General features: G+C 42.2%; 1 protein-coding gene across 36 annotated transcripts in view; it reads right to left on the bottom strand.

Moving 5' to 3' along the window:
• The window catches only part of FOXP1 (forkhead box P1), a 721,956-nt gene that overhangs the window by 527,914 nt on the left and 166,133 nt on the right, over nucleotides 1-27,909 (bottom strand). For all 36 annotated transcript variants that reach the window (XR_015151275.1, XM_086366737.1, XM_086366736.1 and 33 more), the window contains one exon: nucleotides 3,992-4,121. The gene's annotated coding sequence lies outside the window, so the exon portion shown is untranslated. The remainder of the gene's footprint in view (nucleotides 1-3,991; nucleotides 4,122-27,909) is intronic.

The following is a 27,909-nucleotide window of genomic DNA, read 5'->3' as shown; positions in this document are numbered from 1 at the left end:
TCTTCACATGCTGGAGTCCAAGTTATGCAGTTTGATAGGCAGCTGCCAGCACTCATAACTGCTTATTAAATCTAGGCTCTCTTTATGGCGTGAGTGAAGATCTGTATTTTTACCAATATTAGGCTCACTGTGTTATGAAAGAGACCAAAATACTTAAGATCATTCGCCCTGGCTTATAAAATATATTACATAGTTTATTCAATTGTTAAAATTACTTTTCAAAGTCAAAATTTCAGGTACTGGAAGTTTCAGCAGAGCCAGTGGCTTGGCCCACTGACCAGCTTTCTGCACGAGGCAGCTCAGAGGGGGAGCCCACCGACCAGCTTTCCTGGCCCGACACCTATCGGTCCTCACTTCCGGGAAGCTGCACCACCACCACACCCTACCTCAGAACCAATGACAAAAATCCACATTCTTGAGTTTTAAAAAATTCCAGAAACTTCCAGCCACAAAGCAGTCCACTATCAAGCCTTAAACTACATCAATTATTTTCCCTCTTTCTAGTAGGTCAAAAGCTACGAATTTGATAAGAGAGATCCAAAGATAAACTATGGACAAGTAAGCAAAAATAACTGGTGACAAAATAATGCTGCATGATATTTATGCCCTTATCTCAGATCCACTAGCGAGGGACAGTTTATTGGTAGGGAGAGTGCAATGCTAGGAGATGGATGGACAGCCAACATATTTGCCATCTACAGTCAACTCTTCTCAGGAAAACTCTATGCAAATCCAGACTGTTATTATCACATTTATTAATAACACTGTGGCTAACTGCCTATTAAATATGCAGCAGACTTACCTGCTCTTCACTCTTGGAGTCTCGTGATGTGCATCACATAGGTACCAATAACAACTAAAGCTTCATACCAAGGAAGCAGGAGTCAACTCTGATCCCCTGCTGGCAAGGGATGGCATTAAAGAATCACATCACAAAGAGACCTCTCAAGTGCTCAGCCTTTCTCTCTCTGGATCCTGACCCTAAGCCGATTTATTACACAAGCATGGTTATCACCAATACAAATTGAGTACATTACCCAACTACCTGTTTTCTGAACGAAAAATTCTGCCATAATCATCTGGTTGTCCAAATCTCTTATGTGGTGACACTTCCATGCACTGGAGTAAGGAATCTGTTCTAGCTGCCTATTCCTGTGACTGGGACCTTGTTCCACCATGAGGTCACTTATCACGAAACATTTCACTCAGAACTGGAGGTGATTTCGTGCCTAAAGACTCCAAATTATCAGCTGTAACAATTAACTGGTGCTTCTTTTGGCTACTCAATGAATTGTTCTAAAAGTTCTAAAAGCCCTAAGAATGAATACGTTTTTGAATGCATGACTATGAATAAATTTTTGACAAGAGAAGGATTAACTAGCTGCCAGATATGCAGTGCATCACAGGCCAGGTTACTGCATCATGCAGGAAGAAAATCAGTCCTTTAAACAAATCTCAAAGGTGTGCTTTGAGGCTAAACAAGGATAGAGAATCACAAAACACACCCCAGCTCATCAGATTTCAGGGATCTTCACTTCCTACTAAAAATATAGTGAAGGCAAATTGATCACAATCTGATAAATATGAAGCAAATTCCTTCTTTAGAAAAAAAACTGGTAGGTGTCTGGGCCTAATATCAATACAAGAGATATCATTTTCATTATTCTTTAAACTGGTTTTTCAAATAGAAGGCCTTACCCAAATGAAATTAATGAACAAAATGAGCCTAGTCTTCAATAAATCCATTCATTTAGTTTTGTTCAATTTCATACATTAATTTATGACAGTGAGATTGAGTTGGACCCTCTCAACACTGAAGACGGAGATGACAGGTAACCTCAAACCTGAGTTTATTGCTAATTCAATACCTTCAGAAGTCCAACCACTTCTATGAATTCTCATGTTTACATAAGACAGACCCAGGCTCTGTTCTCAACTCTACCTGAATCCCCAAAGATATAATTTTTTATAATGCCTGCTAGTTGCTCACTGGTCTACAGACCACTTATAAAAGTCTATCACAGCTGCTTAGCAACGGAAAACCTCAGAAGAGCTTCATAGGAGAAGGAACCATAGGACTTGCCCAGGACCATCCCACAAGATCACCAAAGCACCCTAACAGATATAAAATTCCATGACTCCATTAACCATTTCTTTTCATGGTGTACATCCTTGCCTTATGTGTTATTGATTTCTACTTGCTTTATTACTTGCCAGTGAAAGGATACTATAATAGGAAGAGACATGACTCTGTTTTTCCTCTATCTCCAGCTCCAGCAGAATGAAATGTGATAGGTAATCAGATACCAAAGGAGCCTAAGTGAAGTGAATTTTAAAGCCCTCAGGCTCTTTGAGGATCACCTGGTCTCTAACACTTGGGCTGGCTGCTTCACCTACGAAATGGGAAGGATTTGCCAAAATGACCTCTAACTGTAAAATCTTTAAAAAGTGAAAGTGAAGTCACTCAGTCCTGTCCGACTCTTTTCGACCCCGTAGACTGTAGCCTACCAGGCTCCTCCCTCCAGGGGATTCTCCAGGCAAGAGTACTGGAGTAGGTTGCCATTTCCTTCTCCAGGGGATATTCCCGACCCAGGGATTGAACCCAGGTCTCCCGCATTCCAGGCAGACACTTTAACCTCTGAGCCACCAGGGAAGCCAAATATGGCCCAAAGCAGCTGAATGCAAAACAAAAGCTTTAAAGAGACACATATCAGCAAAGAAGGTTTACAAAACTGCAGAGCTTGGATGTCACACTCGATAACTGAGATAAGCTAGAGAGAATCACTGATGATTAAAAAAAAAAAAAAAAAAACCTGGCTCTGACCAATCCCAGGGACATAGGCAACTCAATTAGACTTTCTGGGCTGCATATACTTCACCTGTAAAATAAGAGGACTTAAACAGACATCTTCCAGGGCCTCATTAGCAATGACAAATACGACATTTTAACCAACCTGCTTTATTTTAAATACAGTAAATTAAAACAGAGACTAACTTTCCCATGTCAGCTAGCTATTAGGTCTCCCAATTTTTAATACAGTGCTCTTTCTACTTCACTGTACTTACCTCCATTAAATAGAATCTGTTTCAAATATAGCTCCACTAAGACAAACAAAGTGAATTTATACCAATGGTTCTTATTATTAAATGACATTCACTACAAAACTGAAACCAAAGGATTTCCCATAAAGTTGACCTCATTTTATGACAAAGCTACCATTGAATGATGTCAGAGTTTTTACCCAGAACAACTAGGCTCAACCAATTCTTGTCTCTGATAAAGGCAAGTCACTACTGTTCATTCATTACTACAGGGTAGCCAGCAAGTTCTGAGGAACACGACAGATGTCATCAAATATGGAAAACACGTGTAAAAGAAAAAGATCATCAAACCTCTCCTAACACCCTCCCCTAAAAATTACAATGAGTAATCTGATGAGGAGAACTATGATAGGAAAAAATGCTCATAAATCTATCTGCAAATCTGTTAACAGTCCACAATTCCCAACCCTTTCCCTTTCTCAAGAACCCCAGTCATGTAGAAGTCTTGGGATGGGACCTTCTCAATGAACAAATCAGACTTAAACCCCCTCCCACCACTCAAAATGGTCTTATTTCATAGTAGTTCATTTTATCACCAAACTGTAATGAGACAAAAAAACGCAATTATTCTTTCAACTGTGCATGTAGCTCATAACTTAGGCAGCCTGTCCTTCAGATTATGCTTAAAAGAATCACATAAACAAAAAAAGTTCTCCTGTGTCCTATTATACCTTTTATAAATTCTCAGATCAGTGTACAAGTTATCCCAAAAGGTTCTACCAGAAAACAATGATAGTGTCTGTTCTTTCTCAATGACAGTCTCTCATCTTCAGTGTAGCTGTTCCGATGAACTTGGGATTTTTTTCAGTTTCCTGCATTAGGCAGGACCCCTTCAGCCCACATTTGGCCTTGTGAATTTTCAGACGAATAATCTTAAATGTTCACTCACCCTTTTGACCAGCAGGCATCACATCCGTCCATTCATTGTTGACAGCAAATGTGAGAAGGTACTGAAGCCTTCACCATTGCCCAAATGTTTCGTTTGGAAACTGGAATTGTCAGCAAAAGCTCCTGGGACACTGCAATACAAAAATATTTTTTTACACATAACTAAGATGTAACTTCTAAAACCACCACTTCCTTAAACTTGAAAACAGCGCTATAGACATAGAACCTAGAGGTAGGGGAAAACACCTTTCAAATGAGGTATGTCAATATATCAAGTGTGATGCTGTAAAATATAAACCGGAAATAATGTTTTGAAAGATACAGATACCAATTACTTCAACATATACACTGAGAGGTTGCTGTTTATTACAGACTTTGTGCCAAATATTTTACATATGTTGGCGTAACAAAAATAGCATTTTTGCCCAATTATAAAGTGTTCAGTAACAATAAGCTGTTTTAACTCAAATCTGACATGGATAAACATACTGATTCATATTAAGTAACTCTATTTACTAGAAGATAAAAACATGTAAAAATAAAAATTGTTTCAAAAATAATAATAAACGTCAAAACTAGGAACAGAGGTAACTATAATCATTTTCCTCCAAAATAATTCTACAAACATTTATGAATTACATATAAGGAGCAAGAGATGTTTCTTGGAGATAGTTCCATCAAGATAAAACACATCATGTAATGTGCAGATGCCCAAGTGGAGAAGCCTGGATGCTAGACCCAGTATTGTCATCAATCGTGTGGCTCCAGGAAAGTCACTTAATGCCTCCGGGTTCCAGTCCTTTCATCTGCAAGGGCAGGTCACTAACTGATGCTGTTCATGTCCCTTCTACCTCATAGCATCTTAGTGTTTGGGGATAAAGCCTATTATGTCAAATAACCTAAACTATTAGCTTCTCCTCCAAGCTTCCAGATTAAAAAAGAAGGTTTTTACCATGAATCTTCCATCAACACCAAAACTGAGCAGCGGGCAGAGGATCTTGCACATGCACAGAGGAATTCTCACCTTGGCACTAGCGCCACACTTTGGTACACCTGCAGCCTAGGCAGCTAACAACCCCCAGGGTGACCATGGAAGGCTTCCATTCCTCTCCCAAAACTACAGCTCCAGCTCCTACGGAAATGTACCCATGTGTGTTACAGATGAGTGTTTCTCATATTTCAGTATACATAAGAATAACTTGAAGACCTTTCTAAATACAGATTCCTGGACCATTCCCAGAGACACTGGTTCAGTGTCTCTGGAATTGGGCCTGAGATTCTGTATTTCTTCCAAACTACCAGGTAACTGGATAGGGCCAATCACAGACCACAGTTTGTCTCAAAATGATAAAGCCCCTGTGTCCAAACTCCAAGTAGCCTTGAGATACAAGAAGCATTTTCAAGACTCAGGGAAGCTCGGCAAACCTACTAAGTCAATGTCATGTAGCAAAAAGAAAGGGGCTGAAAATGCTCACCATCTTCAGGACACAATCTTTTTATTTCTCTGGCCTAGAAGGCCCTGCATCATCCAGTCACTTTCTACTTCTCTGACACCACCACCAGCCATCAACTCAATCCTCAACTACAACATGGATGCAGTGGTGGACATCCATTTCAAGAAGCCAAGGGTTTTCCTACCTCATACTTAGTGCACTGGCTTTCCCAAGTACTTGGAATGCCATGAGCTTACTCCTTAAACAAGTGGCTCCTTCTCATCACAGGGTCTTCTAGGCAAAGGCCTCTTCAAGCATGCGGTCTCACTTTACGTACTTAAGCTATCACCCCCAATTAAATCATTCTATTTGCTGTCCTCAGAGCTCTTGTCATCACCTATAAACTTTTTTCTCATTTCCTCACTTGTCCTCTCCACTAGACTATAAGCTCCAAATGACAAGGAAACGTCGCTGTTGTATTCTTCATTATCTTCCAAAAATTTAGAAAAATGCCTGGCTCATAGCAGCCACTCAAGACAGACTGAGTCAATAAACAAATCAACAATTTAAAGAACTAATTCTCAGGATCCTCTAAGCATACACTTGCCATTCATTGAAAATACACACTGCATTGGATATTTTTTTCAGTATTTTACAACAGTTATTTCATTTAACTCTATTCTTAACACAAAGACACTCTTACATGCAGATAAGAAAACCAAGGCACAGAAAGTTTTAGTAACTTGCCAATATCACACAGCTATTAGGAACTTGACAAAGCTTGCAGTCAGAAGAAATCCAGCTTTTTCTCGTCAATATATTAACACAAAATGCTGAGTGCCTACCTTGCACTAGACATTTTTCTGACTGAGGTTTGCTTGAGTGAGTTTTGGCTATAAGGCCTTGTAGACCTTTCTGACCTGAGCTTCCTTGTTCGTATTGGGAAAGCTAAGGCATCCACAATGACCAGGCAGATAATATGAGTGAGCAAGACAGACCAGGTAAAAGGTCCAGGGAGTGGTGAGGGAGGCTGCATGCTGGAGGCCCCAGGCTCTCTTAGCTAAGACAGCAGCAGCAAGTAGCCCCACAAGCCCATTACTGCCTTGTGACAACATAAACCCCAGGCTGTAACAGCTTTCAATTCTAAAATCAAACGCAAGAATCCAAATCACTATTTTGTAAAATTTCCTCATGTTTAAAAGATAGCAGCTAACTTTGTAAGAGAACACATTTAATTTAAAGGGAAAAAGGCAAGAAAAAGAACCTCTGCAACCCCTATACCAAATGATGGCTGGGGACACAGCTCTGGCCTGTGATTCAAGAGGGATCTGGAAGCACAGAGAAGCCACATAAGTGAGCACATTAAAAGACACTAGGTATCTGGGCAGATAAGGGATTTTGAGAGGAATTTGGAGGTTTTCAAGCTTTGGAAGGAAAATGTAAGCGGGACTGCAAAGGAATTCCTCCAAAACAGAGTATCTTAGTAGAAGGCTTTGTGTTGTTGTGTAGTTGCTAAGTCATGTCCAACTCTCTGTGACCCCATAGACGGTCTCACCAGGCTCCTCTGTCCATGGGATTTCCCAGGCAAGAACACTGGAGTGGGTTGCCATTTCCTTCTCCACAGAATCTTCCCCAACCAGGGATCGAACTGACATCTGCAGATTCTTTACCACTGAGTCACCTGGGAAACGCAGTCAAAGGTTCACAGGTGGGTTAAAGAACCAAGGAGTGCAAGAACTGCTATGAGAAGAGACGGATCATACAGGACTTCCACTCTGGATGCACACAGAGGCTGACTTTTAGCTAAGACATAAGTTGGTTAAACAAAGCTTACGAGTATCATTAGTGTTAATCAGCTTGACTTCCTAAAACGTTAGTGTCACCAGGCATATTAAAAACATAAAGGACAAACTATCACTGTGGTGTGTGGAAATTTTTTGGTTTTGTGTGCTCTGTTAAGAATTCAGCTGACTCAAAACTAAATTTCATCTCCATCAAGCTGAGCAACTCGAACCAAAATACTGTATGAACGATAGGTACTAAGTTTTAAATGTACTTACACTATATATACTATACACTCTCTACACACACATAGAGTACATATATACATAGACACATATATATACTGTAAGTTCTATAATTCTAACCAAAATACTGTATGAATGATATATTACAGTTTGCATATGTACAGGATATACATACACTCTGTATATAGTATATATAAATCTATATATACTATAGATTTATAAATACACTCTGTATATAGTATATATAAATCATATGCATATACTATATGCTATAAATACAAGCTCTTTAACCAAAATACTATATAATCTATATACATTATATATAGTTTTTATATGTATTTGCACACTATATATACTATACACTCTCTATAGGCACATATAGTATATACATACACAAATACATATATACACTATAAAATATCAGTTCTGTAACTCTAACCAAAATACTATATAAATGATATACTATAATTTATATATATTTGTACAGTGCATAATACTATAAATATACTCTCTATACACAAATAATACACATATACTACAAAATACAAGCTCTATAACTCTAATCAAAATACTATATATAATATATATAGTTTTTGTATGTATTTATAGTATTAATATATACACTATAAAATAAACACTATGTGTGTGTGTGTGTGTATATATATATATATATATATATAATGGTTGTCTAGTCACTAAGTTGTGTCCGACTCTTGTGACCCAATGGACTGTAGCCCTCTAGGCTCCTCTATCCATGAGATTCTTCAGGCAAGAATACTGGAGTGAGTTGCCATTTCCTTCTCCAGGGCATCTTCCTGACCCAGGAACTGAACGCAGGTCTTCTGCATTACAGGCAGATTCTTTCCCAACTGAGCTATAAGGGAAGCCCCATACACACACACACACACACACACACATACACATACTATAATACATATATGGGTTTCCTTGATGGCTCAGCCATAAAGAACCTTCCTGCAATGCAAAGATGCATTAGCGACTAAACAACAACACATACATATACATACATATATACTATAAAATACAAGTTGTATAACTCTAACCAAAACACCACATAAACTATACTATAGTTTTATATGTATCTATAGTACATATACTATAAAATACATACAATATATATATACATGCAATACACACCTATACTATAAAATCAAGCTCTGTAACTCTAACCAAAACTCTGACCTCTAGAAATGAAATATATAGCAACTGAAATTTAAAAGGAAAAAAAAAAAACCCACCAGAAAACCAGTATCCAAATAAAATTATCCAGAACACCACCCAGAGGCAAAAACCATCTACCTGGAATTGCATGCATGTCAAGAAAAATTATCTTTCAAAATAAAGGTCTTTTCAGACAATCAAAAGTTCTACAATCTCTCTACAAGGACATTCAGAAAGATGCATTTCAAGCTCAAAGAGAAAGACTGCAGAAAGAAGCTTGCCTGATTTAAGAAGAGGGAGCCAAAAAATCAAGAACTTGTGAGTAAATAAAAGTTAATGCATTCTAATGACATGTAGGTCTCGAAATTTTAAAAAGTCTGGCAAAGCCATCGCTTGCTTCCCACCCAGGTTCACTGGTTCACAGTGGCTGTCAATCACCAAGGTCCTGGACTACAAACGTGATACACAATGAGGACACTGTCATGAAATGCAGCTTCTTGCTCCCAGATTCCAGAGTCTCAATCTGGAGTCCAAGGAATCTGCATTTTGACCAGCTCTTCCAGGGAACTCTGATGAAGATGCGCCCCGGCCTCTTCTCTGTAGTGCACTGCGCCACTGCAGGGCCAGCAACCCAGCAAGTCCCAGGGGCTCCGCCCAGAGAGGTCAAGGCAGACTCTCTACTTGGCCTTTGTTCTCTTCTATTTCACTTACACCTCAGAGAGCACCTTGGCCCCGAGGGGTCAACAGCAACTCTGCCTCAAGCCTGCTAGTCAGGAGCTGCAATAAATTAAAAGCCCATTAAGACATTTTTGAGAAAAGCCTAGAAGTGTTGAACCATTAATTGTGCCATATTCAATCTGTTTTCCTGGAGATTTGAAAAGCCAGATTACCATCTTGGGGGTCATTAGAAAGAATGAAGCTTTCTCCTTTTTTAATTTACATATTTCAAAATGCACAGATCCTTCCAGTGGCTACTACAACAGGCTTTCCAAGTTCAGCAGAGGCGGCCACTCTGCCCTCTAACCAACAGAGAAAGGAGCCTGTGGTGCCGTGGGGGTTTTGCCTTGTGTTTTCAAGTTAGGAATCAAAGCTCAGAGCCTGTGGTTGCAAAACAGCTCCAGGAAAACAGGTAGAGGCAGCCACAAAACAACAGTGCTGTTTTCTTGTTTTGTTCTCCCCTGTTTATTTTTCCCTGAAGCAATCCTTGCTCGGTACAAAAGTCTGCAGGGAGCTGGAAAGAGCAGCTGTGGTTCCCTGAGGCCAAGACCTAGCAATCAAGTTGTTTACCAAACACTGCCAGGCACCAGGAAAATAACAACAGCAGAGGCAGTATTTGCATCTGTTTTCAAAAACAACCTCCAAAGTCTGGGGCCTGCTGGGTACTTCTTTGCATGGCTGAAAGGAGGACTTGGAAAGTAAAGGCAAGAAATGCCGGGGGTATGAGCCCCCATGGCCTATGTGTTATCCATTATTCCACTTCTTTTGAAGAGAGCCTATCCTAAGAATAAAAAAGATTAGGAGTCTGCAGAGTTTCCAAGCAGGGGACTCAAACAGACAACATGCTTGTCACTGGCATTTCCAAGCAAGATAATAGTGGTCATCTTAGTAAACTGACATACTTTGCTGGTCATCCAATACCTCAAGACATCCAGCTGTGGTTCTCAATCTTGGAAATGCAGCAGAATCTCCAGGAGAGCTAATAAAAGACAGATTGCTGGGCCTGTCCCCCTGGTTGTCTCATTCTGTAGGTACAGGGCAGGGCCTGAAAATCTCCAGCAAGTGCCCACATGATGCTGGTGCTACTGGTCCAGACACCATGCTTTGGGAAGCAAAGCTGTATAAAACTAGGTGCTTTCTTGCTGTTCTGGAGATCTGGGACCCCCTGTCCGACATCAACCTCTCTCACGCATTGTCCAAGCAAGTCTGGCAGAGTCAGACCCAAAGGAGGTCACAGAACAGAATGTACTGGATGGGCGATTTTCCATTTATTTCTTCAGATCTTCCACCAGCCATGCTGCCCCAGTTCCTCACCTTGCCCTGTGTCTTGGAAAGCTACCGTGTGTGATGCATCAACAAGTACTCTTATCCTCTGGCTTCCAGCTGTACAACCAGTGGAGGTCTCATCTCAGGCGGACAGAGAAGAAGGGGCATTTACTGCCCAGACTTCTCCCCGCCAGGGCACTGAAGGCTGACTATGAAAGATCACAGCTCCTGCCAGGCAGCCCTATCCCTGAAGCTTCTCTCTCCAGGCTCCATTATGTGCCCCTAACCTTGTCCTCTCAGACCCAGGAGAGGGACAAGCCACCTACTTTCTGCAGGAACACTGATCCAAAACTCAAATCCATTAGAATGCTGTATGTGGAACTTTTAGACTCACGTAAGTATATGTGCACATACATACTCACGTATACATAAATATGTATGGATGGATGAATGTACATACATATACATATATATCTTTATAGATTACTTAATATACCTCCATCAGATAGGTCAGGAGACCCGGGAGGTCACGGCCAAGGCCACCTGCTGGGGTTTGCACCTGTGTTCCTTCAGGGCCCTGTTCCACAGGAAGAGTGGGACCACTCTGTCTAATCGGTTATACAACCTGATAAGAAGGAGAGCATTTGTGAGAACTTCAATCCTTCTCTAATTTACTAACTTAGTTTCCTTTGTTGCAAATAGCACCAAAATAGAAATGGAACAGAAGTGGGTGGAGCAGACTCCATCACCAACTCCCGTGAATAACTTTCTGACAATGCTGAATCCAGTTCAGAAAGCAAATCAGCTACAGAAAAAAAGGTGCGTGTTGTCAGCTCACAAATAAAATGCCAATCTGCCTTGATTAATAAGGCTTGGAGAAGAAGAACAAATAATACATCTGTTTTAAAAAATTGTAACCTCAAATGTACCCTAAATAAGCATCTATCTGAACAGCTAAGTTCTAAAGTTCTAATCAAAACCATCACCCAAGTTTAAACCAAATGAGCCACCACCATCAACATCTGTGGCTTCACTGGGCCCACTTGACTTCATTTCAACAAAGTTTCCTAGAACTAATCACTGTTACTTTTACTTAACTTTCACTAATAAGATTTACTCCAACTCACCAGAGGACTTGCTGGTATCTATGTTCAAAAACAAGTTTTTAAGTAAACCCATTAGATTAATTAGAACACATGGGGAAATACAGTTGCTAAGTAATTACTTTTCTAGTTCACTGAGGCTTAACTATTAACCTTTTTTGTTTGTTTATTGCTCTTCTTCACTGAAAATCCCCTAAACATTCCATTTAAAACTTGAAGGCTGGCCCTCCTGCTCTATATGTCTGCCTGCCCCCCATCTCCCCAGGAAGAATACAGCTTCTGTCTGAACCCTGATGTTGATAACAAGTGACTTAACTGTAACCCCCAATTCAAGGAGTGTGAATTCCTTGAATTCAACCATCATCCTGTTGCCTCCCAGGCATTCTAGAACCCCATTTTATCCTATATCCTGGCTCCAATGCTCACTTTAAAAAAAAAATTATCCAGTTAACATTATTTCTTTTAAAAAAAAATTATATTTATTTATGGCTGCACTGGGTCTTTGTTGCCGCATGGGCTTTCTCTAGTTGCATGTGTGGGCTTCTCATTGCAGTGGCTTCTCCTGCTGTAGATCACAGGCTCTAGGGCACACAGGCTTTAGTGGTTGGGGCTCGTAGGCTCAGTAATTGCAGTTCCCGAGCTCTAGAGCACAGGCTCAATAGTTGTGGTGCACGGGCTTAGTTGCCCCATGGCAAGCAGGCTGTTCCCAGAGCAAGGATCAAAGCCAGGGTCCTGCATTGGCCAAGCAGATTCTTTACCACTGAGCCACCAGGGAAGCCCCAGTGCTCATTTCTTTCCACCACCTTCCAAGATTAACATCATGAACAATATGGAGACTTTCCTTTTTCCTTAAAGATATCCCTTTCATCTTTCCCTGGAGAAGGCAATGGCACCCCACTCCAGTACTCTTGCCTGGAAAATCCCATGGATGGAGGAGCCTGGTAGGCTGCAGTCCATGGGGTCGCTAGGAGTCAGACACGACTGAGCGACTTCACTTTCACTTTTCACTTTCATGCATTGGAGAAGGAAATGTCAACCCACTCCAGTGTTCTTGCCTGGAGAATCCCAGGGACCAGGGAGCCTGGTGGGCTGCCGCCTATGGGGTCGCACAGAGTCGGACACGACTGAAGTGACTTAGCATAGCAACATCCCCTGACTTCATGCAAACAGGGAAGAGTTGGCCTTTCTTTCTTTTCTTACAGCCAAGTTATGGCTCTGCTAATAGTCTACCTTGCCTGCCATCTACCCCATGGAGAATACTATCATTCCTCTCCACTGTGATTCCCTGACTCTTCAGAACCCTTCTTTTGATGACTGTATGTGAGGGAACCACTGCTTCCAACCCAACCATACAGCTTTTAAATCTAAATGTCAAATGCACTTCTACACCTATCTCAGATGTTTCAGTATCTGGTTAACAGTTTTGGTCTACATTCCTTCAGTGTGACCACTTTTATCAACCTCAATAGCCATGAAGATGGCCCTTCCAACAGCCTGGCCAAGGCTTACATCAGGCCTGGTTCAGATAAGATACCACTCAAAAAAAAAACAAAAAACTGCCAACTGTTCAAGTAAATGAATACACACTGGGTTATCTTAACTTATCCTAAAAGCTTTCAGCCTATTTGAGAAGCAGTATACTGCATTAGTTGAGTGCTCAGGCTAACTGCTCATGTCCCATCCGAGCCATGCCACTTACTAGTTATACCCTTGGGCAAGTTCTTCCATACCTGAAAATTGGGATAATATCTGCCCAGAGTAAGGGTGCATTAAGTTCTAATTAACCACTACCACTTCCTCTACACCTGAAGGCATGGCCAAAACTTTGATTTCACCATTCCTTAGAACTGTTCCACTTCAAAGACCTTGAACTCTGAAACTCACTAATGACCTTGCATGGAGCCAACACTCACAAGGTCATTTCTCCTGAATTTGCTCCTTGACTGCAATGAGAAAAGGCACCAAAACTCAAATTCTTACCTCTTTACCACATGCCCAGTTCATCATCCTCCTTCTAAGCTTTCTCTCTTTTACAGCATCTAAGGCTCATTTTCCACATATCCCCCAAATCCCTGTTATCACTCAGGATGACTATGTCTTTTCTACCAACTTCCTGCTCAAGCCCTTTGGTTCCTTCACCTGAATGAGATGGGTGAAGCCAGGCTTCGGTGTGATTCATGGTTTATATCCTAGATGTCTTCACTACAGTGCCCAGGACACAGAAGGTTGTTATATGTGATACTCATCTTGGTTCTATCAGGGAGCCAGAAAGATAAGATTCCCCATAAGCCTACTTGGCAGTCATCTATGACAAGTTGCTAAAGATTTATGGGAACTCGAGGCTCAGTTTCACAAATACCTTCCACTAGAGGTTCAGCTTAGTCGCACAAAAAACAAGCCTTCCACCCTCACTGACAAGTTGGGCTACGCTGAGAGAGCAGGACTTGAAAAAGGAGCCGCCTCCTGGCAGGGCAAGTGCTTCATGCATCCTTGAAGCCCAGGGGAGCCTAGCTGCTCCCGTGAAGAACAGTCAAGCGAGCAGAGGGCTGGCTGCCATCTGGGCTCTTTATAAGGTTTTCGTGGTAAACACGTTTACTTTCTTTTCATTGGCTGGGCTTATCATGATCAAGTATTTTGTTTTGAGTCTTGCTCTATAAACATGTTTACTTTGCAGGGAGAACTTTTTGATAGCTGGTACACTTGTTTTTTGCACTTTTAAATTCAAAACATATTTTTCACAGCCTGTGGTAAACAACTCAAGGTGGTAAACAAATGATATTATTTCATCTTCACACTTGATAGGTGATCCCTATGTATCTGATCAAAAGCTGGAAGTGGGTTGTGGGTAACCAAGGCTCTCTACTGGATGAGAACAAGAATCACATTCACAGTGATGAGGCTATTAACAAGAAATTTGTCACTATAATTTTTGACAATGGCGGGTCCTGCAGATGAAGGAGACTGGCAAACTCAAGTCTCAGTTTCCCCAGTGGTGATATTCCACGGGAAGAGATAACATGGTGAAACCAGACATCATTGTCATGTGAATGGATAGGGTCCACATTTTCCATGAGAGATTAAGGTTACAAAAATCAGCATAGAGAGCTGATGTTGGGGGAAAAATAAAACAAAATTTTCTAAAAATGAAGAAAGCAACTAGGTCACAGTATTAACTGCAATTCTCTGAGATGCCTAGTCAGTGATGATTTCTGCCTGCTTTAAAATTAAGAAAAAGGTAGCAGCTTCAACTGTAAAACAGAAAAGTCCTCTATTATTGAAAAAGGAAGGAAACACAAGAGTAAAACGGGAGAAATAACTTTTGAAAAAAACCAGTGGTCTTGAAGCTGGTTTAAAAGTACTGTTTAAAACAATTGGTCTGTGGAATGAAACATGAAATCCCACCAGAGGTGGGTCAAAGCTCTCTTCCAGAGAATTCTCTGGGTCCCAATATTCCAACTAGCAACAAAAGCCTTCTTACCACAGGTCTTTGAGGAAGGCCTGTATTCCTTACTTAAAAAAATACAAGAGGCCAAACTCTGTTAAAGCAAATACCACCCCCATCCCTGCCCCCTACTTTCAAATCATCTTCTAAGCCTATGCCCAATTTAAAGAAGTTTAAAAAAAAAAACCAACAAGGAAGTTGAAGTTGTGGTAGCATAAGAAGATAAACATCCCCATTTACAAAGCATTATTCTTTCATTGTGTATGGTACTGTAGGGAGGCAAAGTAACCCCATATGGCACCTTATCCCTCGCCCAAGACACCTAATGTACAGAACACACAGATATCAGAGAACAAACATACTTCTAAGACTTCTTTCCCAAGGTTATAATGTGATTCAGAGATATGATGAAGGGACAAGGGGCCAAAGGCATTTTGAGGCAGCCATCACCCTTGATACTGAGATTGTCTCTCCAATCAAGGAAGAAGAACCAAAACAAACAGCTGTCCAGACAGTTTTAGCAGAAGGGCAATAAGGCCCAGGGGGTTGGAGGCGGCACGACCAATGAGTAGGAAGCACAAACCTTGTCCCCGTTTTGCCAACTGTTGGAGAGCCTCTGCAAATCAGAGTTTGTCAGAGCCTGGCTTTCCCTTTCTAAAAATAAACAGCATGGAATCCTACCTTTTTGAACCATCCCATTTCATAATTTTTATGCCTCAGCCTTGAATGGAAAATGCCACTTTAGGGGATAACTGACAATTCCAGGCTCCATAATCCAATCAATACAATACTTGGAGTGCTTTCCAACAATCCACCAAAGGCATCCAAGTTCCCACAACTGAGGAGCAGAAACGGAATTTCAAGTTACTGTGACGCTGGCCAGTGACAAGTCATCAGCATTCTTCAGCTTTTAGCTGTCTGAGCAGACAGCTGACTCAGCGGGGACACAGTTACCCAGTCAGCCACCTCCATTTGACCCACTGCTCAAAGTGATCTGTCTTTCATCCATCTCAAAAAAAACAAAAAAGTTGAATGACTAATAAAATGACTAAAAAACAACATCCAGATAATTCTTACAAAGTTAAAATAATAATAATAAACATAACCCAATACAGCCTGGTGGAGAAGGCAATGGCACCCCACTCCAGTACTCTTGCCTGGAAAATCCCATAGACGGAGGAGCCTGGTGGGCTGCAGTCCAGGGGGTTGCGAAGAGTCGGACACGACTGAGAGACTTCTTTCACTTTTCACTTTCATGCACTGGAGAAGGAAATGGCAACCCACTCCAACTCCAGTGTTCTTGCCTGGAGAATCCCAGGGACCGGGGAGCCTGGTGGGCTGTTGTCGATGGGGTCGCACAGAGTCGGCCACGACTGAAGCGACCTGGCGGCAGCAGCAGTGCAGCCTGGTAAATGGATGTGAGAATGATGACCAGTCTCAGAGGGACCCAGTGACTGACGGCCACATTTCCTTCTGAGAAACGGGGTGGAATGGCGTGGTTTGGAAATGCCTCGGGAGAGCAGGAGAAGAGCTGATGATTACGACCAAATCATCAGGGAGAATTATCAAAGGGTCAAAGTGGTGAAATATCTATAGCATAAATACTGGAAAAGAAAGGAACACACTGACCTTTCACCTTGGTGTTTAACACAGTGAGAGGCCTCTGGATATTGTCCTAAGGACATCCACTTCTAAGACCAGCCAGCATGCATGGAGCCCTGTCCACACCTGGCACTCTGTCCTGACGGAGCATTTCCATCCAAGGTCTTATAATCTTCACAAGTAAATACGGCTATCTGACAGATGAGGAAAGATCAGAGAAGCCAAGTCTTCCACCCAAGGCCAGGGTTAGTAAGTGATACCAGCACTCGTATCTGAAATCCAAGTCTCCTCCCTTCACATTACCCAATACAACAGACTACTACTCTTCCGAAAGCTCAAAAGGGAAATCTGGAAAGGTTCTCAAGATGAAGCCCCACTGGAAATACAGGGTTAGAACTCTATCGGGAGCACCACACTATCTCCCACAGTCGAAATCCCTCAGCTGCTTGCGTGCACTCGGGCAAATTTTGGTCAGGAGGGAAGCCCAGAACCAAGTGAGCCCTGGTAACACCTAGAAGTCGCAGGGGACATCCCCACAGAGAAAGGTGACAGGAGGAGTGGGGCTGATGCCCGTGGCCGAGGCACCGTCCTTTCATTCCCTGTGCAGGAGGATGCTTTCTAGTCCTCAGTCTCCTCCTTGTTCTCTGAAGTTCACCTGATCAAAACCCTAAGCATTGTCTACACTCCTTCCTTTCCCTCTCCCTGCCTCTCCATGAATGCTGTCTGTCCAGAAGTCTCCAGAATAAGACCCCTCAAATGAAATTCAGTCACACATTTATGTAGCCCCCCTCTGCGGAACCGTGGTGCATGTTTGGGAGCTGGGTCAGGTGGCTATCCAGGCTCAGCTGTCTTCTCAGCACAAGAAGCTAAATAACAATATGTGATTGAAATAACATTTCAGGAAAACAAGGAGAGTTGTGTCATGGGGAATATGTGATTAACTGCCAGATGAATTCTACAGACCATAACTGTTACAAAGTTCAAAAGAAGGGAGCGATCACTTCCAACAACACATCCCAGGGTGCAAACTCCTCACAAAGCTCTCCTTCCCATCCTCTTTGGCTCAAATCAGGATCTGGCTGCCTGGGCTCTGATTCTGGCTGGAACACTGGTGGACTGAGTTACTCAGGCTCTCTGGGCCTCAGTTCTGCAACTATAGCATGAAGGTAAGGACAGGTCACCTGTCATGGGGTGGTAAAAGGATTAAGCAGGATGATCCATGTAAGCTGTACAACAGGGCAACGGGTGTTACTGTATCTCCTGGCAGATCTCCAGTCCCAGACTCCATACTCCTGTATATACATCTGAATCTGCACACCTGGTCTACATGGGGCCCTTCTCTCCACCCCCCTATGTCTGCCTCTGAAGCTGTGCCTTCTATTCCAACAAGCCAGAAACCCTGCTGCCCTTCTACTCTGCCCCCACCCCAGGCTTAGCCAGCTACCCTGCTTGGTCTCACTTTGTCTCCATGCTGGCTCCGGCAATCATATTTCCATTTCCAATATCTCAGGACAAGAACAAGAACCTGAGAGAGTGCCTGGATTCAACTTCCCAGTCAGCCACACAGTAACCTAATTTGTGATTTTGGACAAAGTATGTGATTTCTCTAAACCTCTCTTTCTGCATCCATAAAATGGGGCTAAAGAGAGATCCCACCTCAAAAGGTTGCTGTGAAGATTAATTAAATCTCACTATGGGTTGAGAACTCTGTATAGAAATTCTGACCCTCGGGGGGATCTGATATGAGAGCTGTTGTCATCTTTTCTTGAACCACACAATTAACTGAACATCAGTATCCAACTGGTCTCTCCCTTCTCAGTTTGGAGTCATTGCTTATCCTTGATGATAACAGATTTGAGTTAGTCATCCACAGAGCATAATTCTGCCTCTCTTTTAAACTTATCAATTTAATTTTATGGCAAAGTTTTACAAACAAATGGGCACTCTCCTCCATGGCTGGGTTCAAGGTAAGCTGGCACAGCCTTTAGGTGCAGGGGGTGGGCAGGATTTAGCACTGCTTTAGCAACCTTTAAAGCATGCACATCCTGTTAAGTCCTTGCTCTTTGGAATTGATTGTAATGAAACAATAACCACTGGGGGAGAAATCAGCGACAATGGTGTGAGGAAACATATCACGGCATTGTATATAATATATAAAAACTGGGAAAAATAAATATCCAATAAAAATTAAATATATTATGATTCATACTGATGGTGAAATACTATGCAGTCACTTAAAAGGGTTGGAAAAATAAACATAGACACAGAAGGAAACACGATCCCCAAATCATACCTGCTCCCCAAATGTTGAGGGTTATATTGCTAAGTAACAGAGACGTGTTACAAAAACTGAGTTTTCCTAAGTTCAGTCGCTCAGTCGTGTCCGACTCTTTGCGACCCCATGAATCGCAGCACGCCGGGCCTCCCTGTCCATCACCAACTCCCGGAGTCCACTGAGACTCAGGTCCATCGAGTCAGTGATGCCATCCAGCCATCTCATCCTCTATTGTCCCCTTCTCCTCCTGCCCCCAATCCCTCCCAGCATCAGAGTCTTTTCCAATGAGTCAACTCTTCGCATGAGGTGGCCAAAGTATTGGAGTTTCAGCTTTAGCATCAGTCCTTCCAATGAACACCCAGGACTGATTTCCTTTAGACTGGACTGGTTGGATCTCCTTGCAGTCCAAGGGACTCTCAAGAGTCTTCTCCAACACCACACTTCAAAAACATCAATTCTTCGGCGCTCAGCCTTCTTCACAGTCCAAATCTCACATCCATACATGACCACAGGAAAAACCATAGCCTTGACTAAACGGACCTTTGTTGGCAAAGTAATGTCTCTGCTTTTCAATATGCTATCTAGGTCGGTCGTAACTTTCCTTCCAAGGAGTAAGCGTCTTTTAATTTCATGGCTGCAGTCACCATCTGCAGTGATTTTGGAGCCCAGAAAAATAAAATCTGACCCTGTTTCCACTGTTTCCCCATCTATTTCCCATGAAGTGATGGGACCAGATGCCATGATCTTCGTCTTCTGAATGTTGAGCTTTAAGCCTACTTTTTCACTCTCCTCTTTCACTTTCATCAAGAGGCTCTTCACTTTCTGCCATAAGGGTGGTGTCATCTGCATATCTGAGGTTATTGATATTTCTCCTGGCAATCTTGACTCCAGCTTGTGCTGCTTCCAGCCCAGCGTTTCTCATGATGTACTCTGCATAGAAGTTAAATGAGCAGGGTGACAGTATACAGCCTTGATGTACTCCTTTTCCTATTTGGAACCAGTCTGTTGTTCCATGTCCAGTTCTAACTGTTGCTTCCTGACCTGCATATAGGTTTCTCAAGAGGCAGGTCAGGTGGTCTGGTATTCCCTTTTAGAATTTTCCACAATTTATTGTGATCCACACAGTCAAAGGCCTTGGCATAGTAAATAAAGCAGAAATAGATGCTTTTCTGGAACTCTCTTGCTTTTTCCATGATCCAGCAGATGTTGGCAATTTGATCTCTGGTTCCTCTGTCTTTTCTAAAACCAGCTTGAACATCTGGAAGTTCACGGTTCACATATTGCTGAAACCTGGCTTGGAGAATTTTGAGCATTATTTTACTAGCGTGTGAGATGAGTGCAATTGTGCGGTAGTTTGAGCATTCTTTGGCTTTGCCTTTCTTTGGGATTGGAATGAAAATTGACCTTTTGCAGTCCTGTGGCCACTGCTGAGTTCTCCAAATTTGCTGGCATATTGAGTGCAGCACTTTCACAGCATCATCTTTCAGGATTTGAAATAGCTCCACTGGAATTCCATCACCTCCACTAGTCTTTCTAAAGTTCTGGTTTATTCAGTGTGTGCCAGATGCTGCAAAAGAACACATTACATACCCTGGGCTACTGCAAACCCCAACAAAGTAGTTTTATGTATTATCCCCATATTAAAAACAGAAAATATAGACAGAAATCAAATAATGTGTCCAAAGTCAGGTAGCTAGGAAGGGAAAGCTATGATATTAATGCAAGTATAAGTCCAAGTCCTTGCTCTTTTCTAACACTGATACTCATAAAAATATTAGTACATTTAGAGTTAGAGTAAGTATATCTCCATGAGAAAAAGACTAGAAAAGCAGATAGAAAAACACTAGCAGTCATTTTCTCTAGGGGGTAGAACTATAGATTTATTTATTTTTGCTCTGCGTTAAACATTTTTTCACATTTATCATAAAATGCTTCAGTAATAAGGGAGAAAAGAACAAGGTTTTTTCCATTTTAAAACGTGAATGTCAGCCACCTTTTTCCCCTTCCCCCTGACAAATGCAGATGCTGCACTTGTAGGGAAGGCAGCGTTGCTCAGTGATGAGGTGCCAGAGTCCCATCACCTGGGGGTGGGCCACTGAGAGACTCTGGCACAGCGGCTTAGGATGCTGTGAGGGTCAAACGGGCAGGTTCAAAGCCCAGATTGGGCTCACACTTAAGTGCTCTGTAATCTGAGTGATTATTATGACTGGCAACACCTTCATTACACTAGACACACTTGATAGCTTCTCTCTTGAGATGGGACCAAAACGTGGTGTAAAAGAGCAAGCTTCAGTATCCCTTAACCAACAGTGATAGTGGATCAGATAACTACCCCTCCCTCGAACTCCCCAGGCTGGTGAAGCAAAAACATGGACAAGCCTGTAGCAGGACTACCTGGCTCTGAACCCCACAGGTGTCACTTTGCTTTGTCTCGGTTTCCTCCATTTACAAGATGGAGATAATAATGGCTCCCTCCTCACAGGACTGTGGTGAAGACTCAAACAGGTAATGTAGGCGAGACTCTTCTCCCTGGGTCCAGCTCACTGTGACTGCTTAATAAGTATTACATGTTAGCACGAATTTCCCCCATCCTACGATGGGCTCACATCTCAATAAATCCACTGTAAACTGAAAACCTCACAAATAAAAATGCATTTAATATGCCTAACCTATGGAACATCACAGCTTACCCTGGCTACCGTGAAGATGCTCAGAACACCTACAATAGTCTATGGTTGTGCAAAATCATCTAACACAAAGCCTGTTTTACAATAAAGTGTGAGTATCTCATAGAATGAAGACTGCACTGAAAGTGAAAAACAGAATGGTTGTAAGTGTACTGCTTGCCTGCCCTAGTGATCACACGGCTGATAGGAAGCCAGCATCACCAAAGAGCACTGTACCACCTACTGCTGGCGTAGAGAAAGCGCAAAACTCAAAATTCCAACTATGGTTTTACTGAATGAGGGTTACTTTTACACCATCATAAAGCTGAAAAATCTTAAGTCAAATCAGTGTAAACAGCTGACCACCTGTCCTTCAGCAAGCATTAATAGAGTGCTACCTGCCATGTGGATTTGGCCAAGCTTTAGAGCTTTTTATGTGGATTTGGCCAAGCTTAAGAGGTTTTTCTGCCACGATCTTCCAAATTTAAACACTGTAGTATAATATGAAATGTGCTTAGTCGCTCAGTCATGTCCGACTCTTGCAACTATAGCCGGCCAGGCTCTTCTGTCCGTGGGAATTCTCCAGGCAAGAACACTGGGGTGGATTGCCATGCCCTCCTCCAGCAGATCTTCCCAACCGAGGGATTGAACCCAGGCCTCCCACATTGCAGGCGGATTCTTTTACCATCTGAGTCACCATAATATTCCATAATATGAATTCCATAGGAATATGAATATTCCATGATATAAATTCCATAATATGAAAGACTTGTTCAAATGAGACATGCTCTCTTGTAGATTCCGATTTGCTTCTCTATTAATTAGCTCGGGCTGCCACAACTAAGTATCCCAGATCAGGAGACTTTAACAACAGAATTTTCTTATAGTTCTGGAGTCTAGAAGTCTGAGATCAAGGTGTCATTAGGGCTGGTTTCCTCTGAGGTTTCTCTCCTCGGCTTGTGGATGGTTGTCCTCTCCTTGCCTAAGTAAGTGTCTGTGTCCTCATCGCCTCTTCTAAGGCGGCAGATCATACTAGATTTGGTCTCATGCTAATGATCCCACTTTGACTTAATTGCCTCCTTAAAGACTCTGCAAATGTAGTCACATTCTGAGATGCTAGGGGTTGGGACTTAAACACAGGAATCTGAGGGGGATGCAATTCAGTTCCCAACAGCTCCTGCAAGGAGCATTCTGGAAGAACAGGAGTAGACCTCAAACTGAGAATCAGTTGCCCCTGAGCCCTGGCCATCTGCGCAGGCACAGTTCCTGAGGATTCTACAGGCCCACAGGCACAGCAAGATAGCAGGGTTCCCTCCCAGACAATGGAGCGTGCCTTCCCCACAGCGTAATAGTTCCCACTCTCTCCTTCTGGGACTCCGATACACACCGGAGACCAATGCCCATCAAACAAAACACTCAACAACTCTGTGGTCAAGCGGGCCAGCAATCTCACCTACTGCTCACGTTTACGTGTGTTCAAAGACAGGAGGGAAAGTTCTCATTCCTCGCGTGGACGCTCTAATCTGAGTTCGCGAAATAAACATAAATCACCACTGATGGTCATTTTTAAGAATCAGTCCATGCTTATTCAAGCAAATTTTTAAACACAAACAAAATGGAGTTTCTTGAACCACAGCCTGTAATTTACCAAGTGCAAATATCTAAGATACATGTGCTAAATTTAAAGAAACAACTATTATTAAATACCCCATTATGGAAGGCAGTGAAATGTATTTGTGCTCTGTATATCCGTTACAATACTTCAACTCAGCCTCCCTACGTTTGGCAGTTCTTTCCTTCAGTGATAATAAAAGGCTTTTCTTTCCATTAAATATCTAAATGAAGTCAAATAGTGTATGTTAAGTAAGCCCATAAGTCCTTTTGTATGATGCAATGAAGTCTTGAAATGCTTATCTACTGAGCACTCAAACTTAAAGGCTGGCGGTTTATGTCCCCTACAGAGCCCCGGGACCCTGCTGGCTTGGCCAGACTGTGAAAATAAGCTTCAAATGACCAAACGCAACTGCAACTTTAAAAGTAGGAACCAGACCAGACACAACAAACCACAGAGTAGTCGCCTCACTTGTCATAATTCATGTGTGTGGAATTCAACTGTAAAAGCATTCAGAGTGCTAACTTTCCTCCATCGGGGCATTCCATGTGGAATGTCAGATTGTGAAAAGCTGCTGATAAGCCGCTCCTGATTACAAGCCTACAAGTGGTAGCATTAAATAAAAAGAAATATTTATCACAAGCCTGAAACAGCCTGGTGTGTGCCATCCAACACCAAAATAAGACAGGCAAGTCCCGAGATACTAAAATATCCAGGTTATAACAGTAAGTACTCTTACTAGTGGCCCTGTTAATACACCAAGCTTCTTTCTTGCTTTTATGTTTTCTTCTAACTTTCATTTGTACATTATTCTCCATTTTGATGGCCTACATAATGATCCCTAATGAAATCTTCTTTTGAAAAACAATTTTCTCATGGTTCAATGACACAAAAATATAATTCTTACAGATCTGTAAAAGAGAAACTTGAATGGATAAATACATACATGTGTAGATTCCAAATCCATGCACATATATATATACATAAATATAAAAACATGAAAATATAATAATCCAAATAGCACATCTTTTTTGGAAACTAAATTGAGCTTAACCAAACTGCCCTAAGCCAGGTAGGAACCACAGGACACGCCAGCAATGATGATGATGGTGATAACACCTGCCATGAATTCACTACTTACATGTGCCAAGCGCACTGCCCAGTCCTTGACGTACATTTTTCTCATTTGTCTCCTCATGACAACATTCTAATGTGGGATGTTTTCCTTTTACAAAAAAGGAAATGGTGGTTCAGAAATGTTAAAACTGCTCAAAGTCCCAGAGCAATAAAGCAGAAGAACCAGGATTTGAAACTAGTTCAAACTGTGCTATATTGCCTCCCAGTGGTGCCTTAGAGACAGGATACAGGGCCTGGCTGAGGGTAGGGTCACATACCTGGCCCTAAATGATCTCTTATATTGGCTAGGGACAGGCAGCAAAGCTCAAGCCCTATCTCAGAAGAAAGTCCAAGAGCAGGTGTCCCCTCCAAGTAAGGTAGGAAGCCCAAAGAGCTCCGTCCTTCCTCTCCCAGAGGGACAGAGAGGAAGAAATCCCCACCTGAAATGGATCCCTAACCTTCCCCAACTATTACCTGACTGCTTTGCTATCAAAACTATCACATGAATGTTCCTGAAGAGTCTCATTTGCCCCTGTTGAGAAACACTCAAGGAACACATCATTAAGATAGAAGAGCAATGGCAGTCTTCTCCTTTCCAGAACACAATCCAACTTTTCCTGGATAATAAAAGGTGAACAAACAAATGGAAAAAGCAAGAGCCTGGCATTAGCTGTTTTCTGAATGCCTCTTACAGGAGCTGGTCACTGTTCAGAGGAGCAGAAAGAGAACTTGGATTCCAGCTTCACTTTGCCCCACAACCAGGTACCAATCCCCTCTTCCTAGAGTGAGGGGTGAGAAAGGCAACCTCCAAGTCTGTGTTCAGCTCAGGCTTTCTGCGATTCTCAGAGCTTCCTTCCAGAGTAGACAGCAAAGCTCAAGAGGTAACACCTAACACCAAGGAAGCATCAGCTTCAAGAGCTAAACTAAACATCTCCTATGTGCTCATAGGATTAGCAGTACACTGGAGAATCCCTGAATAATCAGTAGGTCAGCTTCAGGACAATGTAAAAATAATCAGCCCTGGCAACAGTTACCAGGCACTTCCAGCTCTCTCAGGCTCCCAGGCCAGCCCACATCTCTGTCCTCAACTGCAGACATGGGTACCTATCTGCCTTCATGGCATGTCCTCTGGGATGTCTAGACAGCTTAAGATTCAAAAAGTATAGAACTTAATATTCCTTCTGAAACAGGCTCCACACACATCCTTCCCCCTCACAATTTATGGTCATTACATCCTTCAGTCCCACTCAGGCTAATTAATGGTCTTTTTGTCAATCCTGACTCACATGTTTGTCTCAAATCTCAAATCTATTCCCTTAGGTAATTCTGTGGAAGCTGCCTTCAAAACAGATCTCAAGTCTAACCACTGCTCCTCTCTTTCACTCCCAACTTCCTGGTCACGGCCACCATCACATCTCCCCTGGATCCCTTACACACCTTCCTAACATGTCTGCTTGCTCTTCCACTACCCCCACCTCCACCCCGCCCATGATCTATTCTCAACACAGCACCAACAGGGATCCTTTAAAATTTAAGTCAAGTCAATACCTCCAATGGCATCAGGCTACTCAAGTATGAGGTAAATCCTTTATTTCCCACCACATTTCCCCTGGTTCACCACCCCCAGTCACGTCCACCTCCTGAATATGCCTCAATCATGCAGGGTATGCCCTGCACCAAAGGGCTTTTGCATTAACTGTTGCCTCTGCCTGGAATCTTTTACAGGACTAACTCCCTTCCCTCCTTCAAGTCTTTGCTCAAACAGAACCTTTAAAGAGACCTACCCAACCAGTCTATCTAAAAGGACAACCCACTCCCACCCTCTAGCACCGCCAATCCTCATCACCCTACTTTTCCTTCCCCTGCATGCACCTTCTAACATACTACATAATATGCTTATTACATCATGTGTCCCCACCCCAACTGCATCCCTGTCTCCCTCCAGAATATGAGCATCCACAGGGGTGGGAATTTGTTTGTTCATTAATTTTTCCCACACTCCTATAATACTGCCAGATACAAAACAGGCACTTCATAAGTGTTTGTTGTTCAAGTAACTGAATAGGGGAAAGAAGCCAGGGGCGGGGACCCCCTGAGAAGATCTGCTCTCCTGAAAGGAAGGGTGTGGTGTCTCTGTCTCCCAGAGGCGAGGAGGAAAAGTAGACAGACACATCCACACTCAGCAAGCCCTGGCACAGACATCACAGCACTGCCTCCTGTATGCGGAGCAGACCCAGGTAAGCAACTTGACTCCTTTGGCCACTGGCCTAGTCACAGCTTCGGAATTCCTCTCCCTTACATCACCTCCAGGAAAGACCAACAGCCAGCCATCTCCCACCCTTCCTCCAAAGCTCCACACTCCAGTGCTTACGAGATGCCCAGCTCAAGGACAAGAAAAACGCAGCTCAAACATGTAAAACTATAACTCAGTGATAATTAATTAGATCCACAGCAGGCAACTTAGGAAAAAAAAAAAATATATATATATATATATATAAATGACTTTTTTCTAGAAGCCAAAATTTTAATTCAATAACATAAAGATTATCATGCTATGGAGGTTCAAATGTTAACTCAGTAAGTTCAGTTCATGAATGTTAGGAAAAACATCATTCTCTGGTCCAAGTTGGCATCTCTAGTCCCTCTAGAATATCAGGCCTGTGATTCAGCCTTTCAGTTGAATACTTAAACAAGGGCTTGCTTTTCATGCCACCCATCCCCTGCCTTCTGAATTTACCCAGAATGCTCTGCAGGACATGGTAGAGGATGCTTTTATGCAGACGAATTGGTCCATTCTTTCTGAATCTTAAGCTCACATTTACAATGCCATTTTATTTCTGCTTGTTATTTTACACTCAGACGTGATTAAATTTAAAAGAAACATTCAACGGAATGGTATATACATTTTCCTGTGATCAAAAGTTACATGGCAAAAAAACTCTCCATATTTATACAGCTGAACTGGCCGCAAGTCACTGGAATCACGCTTACAGAGTAACAGTCGTTTGCAAGCTTTTATTAGTTACTATAATGACTGGAGACAGGGGTCATCAAAATGCCTTTGCCAGAGCCAATCTAACATTACTGCAACGTCCCGCTGTGAAATTAAAGAAGTCTAGAGAGGAGGAGGAAGAGGAAGAAAGTGGAGAAAGGGGGACTTTTGTACTGGGAGGCTACAGAAGAGAGAAACAGTAACACAAGGATATAACACTGTGAAGAGAACCATGTTTCATGTAATTCCTATATAATGTACTGATTCAACATAAGGAAAAATATTTTTTCCTACTAGGGTAGTGAGATCCATGGATATATTATAAAGGAAAGTTGCCAAAACAATGACGACAAAAAAACAAAACAAAAACCCTCATCTTTGAAAGGAAGGAACAAGGGATCAGAATACCTTGTGTCTCCAATATTTAGAAGTAACTCTGTCTGCAGCCAAGCCTGGATTAGAAGGATGACCAGTATAGTTCGTTTG

This window comes from Bos grunniens, chromosome 22, assembly GCF_055505025.1.
Source record: "Bos grunniens cultivar Pamir isolate PY7600 chromosome 22, Bosgru_T2T1.0, whole genome shotgun sequence".
Lineage (NCBI taxonomy): Eukaryota > Metazoa > Chordata > Mammalia > Artiodactyla > Bovidae > Bos > Bos grunniens.
This window is presented reverse-complemented; position numbering and strand designations above follow the sequence as displayed.